Consider the following 11,041-nt stretch of genomic DNA (forward strand, 5'->3'; position numbering starts at 1 on the left):
TGGGCTCTCTATTCTGTTCCATTGATCTATGTGTCTGTTTTTGTGCCAGTATCATACTGTCTTGATGATGACAGCTATGTAATAGAGCTTGAAGCACAGAATTATGATACCACCAGCTTTGCTTTTCTTTTTCAACATTCCTCTGGCTATGCGGGGTCTTTTCTGTTTCCATACAAATTTTAGGATTATTTGTTCCATTTCTTTGAAAAAAGTAGATGGTATTTTGGTAAGGATTGCATTAAATGTGTAGATTGCTCTAGGTAGCATTGACATCTTCACAATATTTGTTCTTCCAATCCATGAGCATGGAACGTTTTTCCATTTCTTTGTGTCTTCCTCAATTTCTTTCATGAGTATTTTATAGTTTTCTGAGTACAGATCCTTTGCCTCTTTGGTTAGATTTATTCCTAGGTATCTTATCGTTTTGGGTGCAATTGTAAATGGGATCGACTCCTTAATTTCTCTTTCTTCTGTCTTGTTGTTGGTGGATAGAAATGCCACTGATTTCTGTGCATTGATTTTATATCCTTCTACTTTACTGAAATCTTGTATGAGTTCTAGCAGTTTTGGGGTGGAGTCTTTTGGGTTTTCTACATAAAGTATCATATCATCTACAAAGAGTGATAGTTTGACTTCTTCTTTGCCAATTTGATGTCTTCTATTTCTTTTTGTTGTCTGATTGCTGTGGCTAGGACTTCTAGTACTATGTTGAATATCAGTGGTGATAGTAGACATCCCTGCCATGTTCCTGACCTTAGGCGGAAAGCTGTCAGTTTTTCCCCATTGAGAATGATATTCTCTGTGTGTTTTTCATAGATGGCTTTTATGATATTGAGGTAGGTACCCTCTATCCCTACACTCTGAAGAGTTTTAATCAAGAAAGGATGCTGTACTTTGTCAAATGCTTTTTCTGCATCTATTGAGAGGATCATATAGTTCTTGTTCTTTCGTTTATTAAGGTATTGTATCACATTGATTGATTTGCAGATGTTGAACCAAACTTACAGCCCAGGAATAAATCCCACTTGGTCGTGGTGAGTAATCCTTTTAATGTACTGTTGGATCCTACTGGCTAGTATTTTGGTAAGAATTTTTGCATCCATGTTCATCAGGGATATTGGTCTGTAATTCTCCTTTTTGATGGGGTCTTTTGTCTGGTTTTCAGATCAAGGTAATGCTGACCTCATAAAATGAGTTTGGAAGTTTTCCTTCCATTTCTATTTTTTGGAACAGTTTCAGAAGAATACGTATTAATTCTTCTTGAAATGTTTGGTAGAATTCCCCTGGGAGGCCATTGGGCCCTGGGCTCTTGTTCATTGGGAGATTTTTGATGACTGCTTCAATTTCCTTACTGGTTATAGGTCTGTTCAGGTTTTCTATTTCTTCCTGGTTCAGTTTTGGTAGTTGATATATCTCTAGGAATGCATCCATTTCTTCCAGATTATCTAATTTGCTGGCCTATTGTTGCTCATAATATGTTCTTATAATTGTTTGTATTTCTTTGGTGTTGGTTGTGATCTCTCCTCTTTCATTCATGATTTTATTTATCTGGGTCCTTTCTCTTTTCTTTTTGATAAGTCTGGCCAGGGATTTATCAATCTTATTAATTCTTTTGAAGAACAAGCTCCTAGTTTTGTTGAACTGTTCTACTGTTTTTTGGTTTCTATTTCATTGATTTCTAGTCTGATCTTTACTATTTCTCTCCTCCTGCTGGGTTTAGGCTTTATTTGTTCTTTCTCCAGCTCCTTTGGGTGTAGGGTTAGTTTGTGTATGTGAGACCTTTCTTGTTTCTTGAGAAAGGCTTGTATTGCTATATACTTTCCTCTTAGGACTGCCTTTGCTGCATCCCAAAGATTTTGAACAGTTGTGTTTTCATTTTCATTGGTTTCCTTGAATTTTTTAGTTCTTCTTTAATTTCCTGGTTGGCCCACTCATTTTTTAGTAGGATGCCCTTTAGCCTCCCTGTATTTGAGTTCTTTCCGACTTTCCTCTTGTGATTGAGTTCTAGTTTCAAAGCATTACGGTCTGAAAATAGGCAGGGAATGATCCCAATCTTTTGGTACCAGTTGAGACCTGATTTATGACCTAGGATGTGATCTATTCTGGAGAATGTTCCATGGGCACTAGAGAAGAATGTGTATTCTGTTGCTTTGGGATGGAATGTTCTGAATATATCTGTGAAGTCCATTTGGTCCAGTGTGTCATTTAAAGTCTTTATTTCCTTGTTGATCTTTTGCTTAGATGATCTTTCCATTTCAGTGAGGGGGGTGTTAAATTCCCCTACTATTATTGTATTATTGTTGATGTGTTTCTTTGATTTTGTTATTAATTGGCTTATATATTTGGCTGCTCCCATGACAGGGACATAGATATTTACAATTGTTAGATCTTCTGGTTGGATAGACACTTTAAGTAGGATATAGTGTCCTTCCTCATCTCTTATTATAGTCTTTGGTTTAAAGTCTAATTTGTCTGATATAAGGATTGCCACCCCAGCTTTCTTTTGGTGTCCATTAGCATGGTAAATTGTTTTCCACCACCTCACTTTCAATCTGGAGGTGTCTTTGGGCCTAAAATGAGTCTCTTCCAGACAGCATATTGATGGGTCTTGTTTTTTTTTATCTGATCTGATAGCCTGTGTCTTTTGATTGGGGCATTTAGCCCATTTACATTCAGGGTAACTATTGAAAGATAGGAATTTACTGCCATTATATTGCCTGTAAGGTGACTGTTACTGTATATTGTCTGTGTTCCTTTCTGGTCTGTGTTACTTTTAGGCTCTCTCTTTGCTTAGAGGACCCCTTTCAATATTTCTTGTAGGGCTCATTTCGTGTTTGCAAATTCCTTTAGTTTTTGTTTGTCCTGGAAGCTTTTTATCTCTCCTTCCATTTTCAATGACAGTCTAGCTGGATATAGTATTCTTGGCTGCATATTTTTCTCATTTAGTGCTCTGAAGATATCATGCCAGTTCTTTCTGGCCTGCCAGGTCTCTGTGTATAAGTCTGTTGCCAGTCTAATGTTTCTACTATTGTAGGTAATAGACCTCTTCTCCCAAGCTGCTTTCAGGATTTTCTCTCTGTGTCTGAGACTTGTGAGTTTTACTATCAGATGTTGGGGTGCTGAATTATTTTTATTGATTTTGAGGGGGGGTTCTCCGTGCTTCTGGATTTTGATGGCTGTTTCCTTCCCCAAATTAGGGAAGTTCTCTGCTATAATTTGCTCCAATATACTTCTGCCCCTCTCTCTCTTTCTTCTTCTTCTGGGTTCCCAATTATTCTAATATTATTTCATCTTATGGTATCGCTTATCTCTTGAATTCTGCCCTCGCGCTCCAGTAGTTATTTATCTTTTTCTCAACTTCTTTATTCTCCATCATTTGGTCTTCTCTATCACTAATTCTCTCTTATGTCTCATTTGTCCTAGCAGTTAGAGCCTCTGTTTTTTATTGCACCTCATTAATAGCCTTTTTGATTTCGACTTGGTTAGATTTTAGTTCTTTTATTTCTCAAGAAAGGGTTTCTCTAGTATCTTCCATGCTTTTTTCAAGCCCAGCTAGTATCTTTATAATCGTCATTCTAAACTCTAGTTCCGACATCTTACTAATGTCCGTATTGATTAGGTCCCTGGTAGTCGGTACTGCCTCTTGTTCTTTTTTTTTGAGGTGAGTTCTTCCATCTTGTCATTTTGTCCAGAGGAGAATAGATGAATGAGAGAACAAAATGCTAGCACTGTAAAAACGACCCCAGAAAAATATACACTAAACAAATCAGAAGAGACCCAAAACAGTGGGGAAAGAAAGGGAATAAAGAAAAAAGAAAAAAAAGAGAAAAAGAAAACAAAAGAATATGATCAGGCTGGTGAATAGATCAGTGCCACACACTAGATTTTGGGTGTATTTTGGTCTGTTAGAAGAAAGTGCTTCCCAAAATTTTAATGAAAGAATAACTTATATATGTACAAAAATAAGGGTAAATATGATGAAGGGATGGAATATGATTGTAAAGATGAAAATTATAAAAGATTTTATAAAAGGAATTGATAACACGTTGGTTGAAAAAAGAAAGAAGAGCATAAAAAAAGGGGGGGTAGAGAATGTGATCAGGCAGGAGACTAGAACAAAGCCATACACTAGAGATTTAGGATATATTTTGGTCTGTTAGAAGAAAGTGTATCTCAAAATTTAAAGAGAACAACTTATATATATACCAAAAATAGGGTTAACTACAATGAAGGGATAGAATATGACTCTAAAAATGAAAAACAAAAAAAGATTTTTTAAAAAAGGTATTGATAAGATGTTGTTTGAACAAGGGAAAAAGTAAAATTCAAAAAAAAAATAGAAAAAGAAAATTAAAAAAATTAACTTTGAAAGACTAAAGAATCAGGGAGAAAAAAGCCATGAATTCTATGTGCTGTATTCCCATAGTGCTGGAGTTCTGCCATTCTCATTGATCGGGAAACTTGGTCTTGGCAGGCTATTCTTACTGACGTTCTGGGGGAGGGGCCTGTTGCAGTGATTCTCAAATGTCTTTGCCAGAGGCAGAATTACCCTGCCCTTGCCAGTGGCTGGGCTAAGTAATCTGCTCAGGTTTGCACTCGGGAGCTTTTGTTCCCTGCAAGCTTCCGTACAGTTTGGGAGGACGAGAGTGAAAATTGTAGCCTCCCAATCTCCGCCCAGGAGGAGTCAAGAACTTGGGGCCTCACTCCTCAGTGCACCCCCAGAGAAAAGCAGTCAATCACTCCCATCTTCCCAGTCTCCAGCTGCACTCTGTCCTCACCAGGCCTGTGACCGAGAATTTCTATCTCTGGCACATGACCCCATTTGGAGTCTCCAAACCCAGCAGATTCCTGTGGTGCGCCCCCACACCACTCATTCCAGGGGAGGAAGGGGAGTCTTCCCGTATCTGCTGCTTGTTGGGTTCCTGCTGGAAGAGCAGGGGCTCGACTGTGCCATGGATCATGGTTTATGGCCACCCCAAGCTGAGAACCCTTTCCTCAGCTCTGTCTTTGCAGCTGGCTTCCCCCGCTCCTATACCTGGGAGCTCTGCTGCATTCAGGCACCCCAGGTCTTCCTGTGACCCCAAGGGTCCTAAGACTATACTGTCCCAGCGAGTGTTCCATCCCCCGCTTAGCCACTGGAGTGACGTCCCTCAGTGGAGCAGACTTCTAAAAGTTCAGATTTTGTGCTCCACTGCTCTATCACTTGCTGGTAGTGGGCTCTTGGAGGCTCCCTATCCCCACGGTCTGTCTTCCCGAATGTCACCTTAGATTCACTTCTCTGCATGTCCTACCTTCCAGAAAGTGGTCGTTTTTCTGTTCAGAGAGTTGCTGCTATTTTTTTCTTTGATCTCCTGTTGAGTTCGTAGGTGTTCAGAATGGTTTGATGCCTATTTAGCTGAATTCCTGGGACCAGATGAAATTTAGGTCTCCCTACTCTTCTTCCATCTTGCTCCTCCCTCTTTTTAAAAAAATTTTTATCTTTCAATGAAATTCTCTTGGACACAAGAAACTTGCAGGGTACCTTAGAAATCCTCATTTTCCTAAATATGGAAAAGGGGTACACAATATGAATCAGGCCTTTGGCTGAATGTGTCCCAGCAACTCTGGAAATACTCATCCAAGATTGAAAGACTTCAATTATCAAAAATAAAGTGCGCCTGGGTGGCTCAGTCATGAAGCGTCTGCCTTCAGCTCAGGTCATGATCCCGGGGTCCTGGAATCGAGCCCCACATTGGGCTCTCTGCTCCATGGGGGGCCTGCTTCTCCCTCTCCTACTCCCCCTGCTTGTGTTCCCTCTCTCGCTGTGTCTCTCTCTGTCAAATAAATAAATAAAATCTTTAAAAATAAATAAATAAAAATAAGTAAATAAATAAATAAATAAACAAATTGAATTTAATGCAATGATTCCTGCTACTGTATCAATCAAAGATAATTGGATGTTCCATTGATTGAGAATTTTAAACACCTTTGTAAAATATAAAAAAGAATGTAATATAGAACAGTTAAGATATTTGGAATCACATTAACTGTGGTTAAAGTTATGTTAATAATCTCATGTGAAAGGTTTATACCTCTAAATTATTTCTCTTAGTCCTTTTAGGCAATATCATCTGGAGAAAAATTAAAAGAAATTACTCTGCTTTTTAAAAGAAAGCACATAATAGTATAAATAATAAAGTTATTTCCCCCATGCAAGTATGAACCCCTCTGAGAGTTTTTCAAGCTTTTTCTCACATTTAATCTTCAGTATTATTTGGTAATTATACAGCAAAATCATCTCTCCTTACTCTCCAAACTCTGTTAAGTAGTTAATGAAATATTTAAACAATGATATCAAATTGTTGTTTATTTCAATAATATGCTCTTTATCTTGACCTATGGGTAATTAAGTATTGCATTTCAATAGTATTGCATGGCAAACAGTACTGCCCTTCCATTCTATACTGTGTGCCTACACAGGCCCATTAATGTGATTTGTGTTCTTATTTACATACATTATTGTAATAATATTCTGAGTTGAGAACTTCTTGGAAATTCTCAGTTAAATAGGCCAGATATTACCATTGGTTATTCTCCTGCTGGAATCACCCATCTGAATCAGAGTTTAAGTCTTGGCAATGCTGAGATTTTTGGTGCCATTCAAAGAAACGAAGAAACAAAGGAAGGAAGGAAGGAAGAAAGGAAGGAAGGAAGGAAGAAGGATGGGAAGGAGGGAGAAAAGGAGAGAGAAAAAAAGAAAAGAAAGAAAGAGAAAAAGAGAAAGGAAGGAAAGGAGGGAGGGAAGGAGGGAAGGAGTAAGGAGGAAGAGGAAGATAGCAGAGGGGAGGAGAAAGGGAGTTGCTCATTGTAATAATTGTTCTCATTGATACATTTCCAAGTGGAAACTCACTGAATTCTAGCTTGGTCCTTAAAGATAATGGATCTCTAATTTCTTATATCATCACCCCTAAGAAACAGTAAAACAGGTACCATTAAAAAAAAAATAACATATGTGAGTGTAGTTTATATCTAATTTAAAGCTTGTTCATCTTAGAAACGTTAAACCACACACACAAAAAAGAAAACAAGCAACAATAACAAAAACTCTGTAATTCCATACCCAGAAGACCTAACTTTAAATCCACAATCCTCCACTTAATTATTGGGTGACTTTGGGCAAATTACAAATTTTCTTACCATCTGTTTTCTAGCCTTTACAATGTAAATAATATATTTATTTGCATCTTAAAATTGCTGTGAAGATTAAATGAGATAATAAACCTCACGTAGCACAGAAATGGGTACATAGTAGGAACTAATTAAATGTTAACATACTTTTAAATTGTTTGACCACAAAGGCTGGATTCTCTCAATGAAATGCTCCAAAATTAGCAAAGGCATTGTCTCAAGGAAATCTCAAATGACTGAAAAGCAATCTTACACATGGTTTTCAGCTTTAGGAATGACTTAGAATGAAAAACGGTGGAAATAAGTGGTTGGTGTGAAAATCAAGCAAAAACAAGCACTAGGACTAAATGTGAGAGGCGCGGGCATCTCTTTGATCAATTCCATTATTTAATTCTTTGAACTTTCAAAGTGATATTGAGTTGCAGCATAGACATGGCCTCAGGGACCCATTACTCATGGAAAGTCAACATTTATAGATGGGAAACTTAAGGTATTGTTGTAGTACAGTTTTTTCCAATTCCTTTGTCCTGGATGTGGGGTACCTAAGGAATTACTAACAGTGAATGCATTTCTCACAAGGAAGGAAAAGAAAAGAGATAAACAACTCCTAAAACCCTGTTGTTTACCCAAACCTGTGATTTCTAGATCTGGTTCATCTATTTATCTACTCAGTGGGTGGCATTTTATGATAACGCAAAGATGGAAATAATACTCTGCCTTCTTTTTTCGGATGCTTCAGATTAATATCAATCTTAGAAACACAGAAATCAATTACAATAGAGACCAAGATCACATTAAGTAAAGATTTGCCCCTTAGGGAAAGTAGCCTCATTGGTTTTGGATGTTAAGAACTTCTTAAGACTTGAACAAATTGTGAATAATCTATATTAATTTAGATAAAGGATATATTTAGTTTTGTATTTGATTCTGCAATCAAATGGATGGAATTTGTCTCCATCATAGTGTCCTTCTGAAAAGTTAGCTTTGGAAAGAATCAAGTTGAAAGAATAAAGCAATTTTATTTTCCTATTTGGATTCCACTTTTTAAAGTCATAACTTTTCATTTTTTTTAATAAAAGTACTTCATATTTTAAAAGAAGGGAGGAATAGGTATATCATATTAATTTTCTAAATTTGGAAATTTGGTTTTGTTTAAAAATGCAAATGATTGAAAGCCTTATGTGCAGACAAACATAAGAGTTCACACCACCAGTACAGGTATATCCCCAGGGTGTAATTCTGTCAGGGTTGCAATAATTCTGGAGGAGTGGAAATTTTGTGAGTTTACAAATGCTTGAAGAATAACCAATGAGGAAATCAGCTTACTCAGTTATATTTTTAAAGAATAACCATAGTCAATACTCATGTCTATGGATCTAAGAAAGCAATTACTCTTCCTCATTTCAGTATATTCCCACATGTGCACCTCCGCATACACACATTTTTCACCACACACAAGCCTGCCTTCTTTCCTCTACTATTATCTACAGGGAACTGGCACTGGTGATCAAGTCAGGTAGGACAGGGACCAGAGACGGTAAGGCTGTATTGTTGCTCATCAGTATGATTTGTGTTTGGATTCCCTCTCTAGTGTGGTGGCAGACACCAACTGGGAACCAAGACTAGGTGTGAGGTAAGGGTTATTTGTGATCAATTCCATTTTTTTCATGTAAGTCCTTAACACCTTCAGTCCTACATCCCAATTAAACCTTATCAAATTTCTGATGGCTGTTTGACTACCTAGCAATTATATGTATTTTTCTCAGGAAAAGATTTCTGAACTCTTATGATGAATGCATTGAATGTTTTTAAATCAAAACCTGAGCCAACAGTAGTATGAGTATATAGAGACGATTTGTTTGCTGGAGACTGAGAACCTCATAGTTCAGCTGTAGCCTAGGCTGCCTGGCACACCTAACAAAAAATTACTTGTGTAGCTTTGCGCAGTGGCAGTATCATAGCCAATGAGGTTTATCCGAGGCATGATTATTGCTAATTGAAAAAATTACCTGTGTAATGTTTTTGACTCTGTGACTGTCACAGCCAACACAAAAGACTGCTAAGACAGTGGAGCATGCAAGATTCTTTACTTCCTCTTTCCAGCTGACATGCAGTGGCAAGATGTGAGCATTGTAACTTCTACAGTCAGTTGGCTTATAATACAGAAACATGCACACAATCCTAACTGATAACTCTGGCAATTTAGGTCCCCTGTTTCCAAGCAACGAGGACCCCATATCACCAATATATGTATCTTTGTAGTTTATATTTTTGGCACATTGCTAATGAAAAGAAAAGTAGCAATTATGGCTTAAAAATAAAGAAAAGATTTGCCTTGAAGCATGTCTATGATGAAATAGGAAAGTGTAGATGAAGCATGCATGGGGAAAGGGTAAAGTTGAAAGGTTAAAGCAAAGGCCACTTGTCAAAAAACAATAAAGCTCATTATATTTTCTGTAGGAAATGAGCTGAATCTCCAGAATAAGAGGCAGAAAACAGTCCATTAAGTCCTTAATACAAGTCTTTAAATTGGTGTAATTGAATTCCCATTGACTACAAGAATGATATTTCTATCAACGAGCACAATAAGAGGAGTGAACAAGAAATGAAGGATGCTTTCACTTTAGTGTAAATAATAGCAGATGACATGAGAATTTATAAGCTAATCTTAATCAGCTGAATGAACCTTCTTTATGGTCAAATGTGGCTCTACAAATACAATGCTGGGCTTGGTATAGGAAAATTATTGTTTCAATTCCTTTGATAATGGGAAAAGTTATTAATCTGGAACGTTAGCCAACTAGTTAGATTGCACTGCTTATCTGACTGGATTTTTGCAGTGGAAATCACAATGGTTGGAAGACAGGGACAGTTTGTGGAAATGGTAGAGATCTGAAAGACAAAAAAAGGAAGCAAGAAAATTTTAAAAAATTAATTAATTATAGTTATAGAAATACTAGCCCAGGAGTCAGGACACCTACATTTATTTATTCTAGAATTTGCTATTTCTGGTTGTGGGATTTAGGGCAAGTCACTCTTCTCTGAGCTTTAGTCTCCTCATCTTTAAAAATAAGATGTTGTATATATGATCTAAAATAAAGTTCACTTTAGCACTGACATCTCAAGTTCCTTCTGGGATACCTCCATGGTATTTGGTGGATTTGTCTGTTTGCTTTGTTTTAATGTGTTTTGTTTATTTTATTGTTTTTGTGAAGAAAGGCATGCAATCCTAATGGTAAATTAAAAGAAAACTAGTTTGGAAACAAAGTTCTCTCTATGGATTGAATGAGAATTAGAGTAACACATGACACCGAATAAACATTTATCCCAAAGGATGGGTCCACAATTACTTGATTGTTGAAAGCCACATTGCATTCAGAGCCTTAGTTAAATATCATATGTTTTGTTTCAGGTTGTAGAATTAGAATAGGCTTAAACTCTAAAAGGAATCAGTTTATAGCACTGAAAGGGAGGAGGAGGGAGGGGAGGAAAAGGAGAAGGAGAAGGAGGGGAAGGAGGAGAAGGAAGAGGAGGTGAAAGGACAAGCAGGAGAAAGGAGGAGGGAGGAGAAGAAGAAAGTGAAAGGGGGGAAAGAAGTAGGCCATCTTTTTTGCAAAACTCTTCTAGGAACCATCTGTATACATAGAGTACCTCTCCTATTTTGCAATGAAGAGGTTCTTCCTTGGCAGAGACACTATTATCTCTTATTAGAATTTGAGCAGTATCTTTTTTTTTTTTTTCCATTCAACGTTATGTTTTTTTTTCTTTTTTTTTTTTTATTCTTATGTTAATCCCCATACATTACATCATTAGTTCTAGATGAAGTGTTCCATGGTTCATTGTTTGTGCATAACACCCAGTGCTCCATGCAGAA

The 11,041-nt window shown here is 37.1% G+C and overlaps 1 pseudogene; it reads left to right on the forward strand.

Moving 5' to 3' along the window:
• Positions 1-9,102: 9,102 nt before the first annotated feature.
• Positions 9,103-9,235, forward strand: LOC115939886 (U4 spliceosomal RNA; annotated as a pseudogene).
• The last annotated feature ends 1,806 nt before the right edge of the window (positions 9,236-11,041 follow it).

The sequence above is a fragment of the Leptonychotes weddellii genome, unplaced genomic scaffold, assembly GCF_054177405.1.
Source record: "Leptonychotes weddellii isolate Sample4059 unplaced genomic scaffold, ASM5417740v2 HiC_scaffold_5317, whole genome shotgun sequence".
In the NCBI taxonomy this organism is placed as follows: Eukaryota; Metazoa; Chordata; class Mammalia; order Carnivora; family Phocidae; genus Leptonychotes; species Leptonychotes weddellii.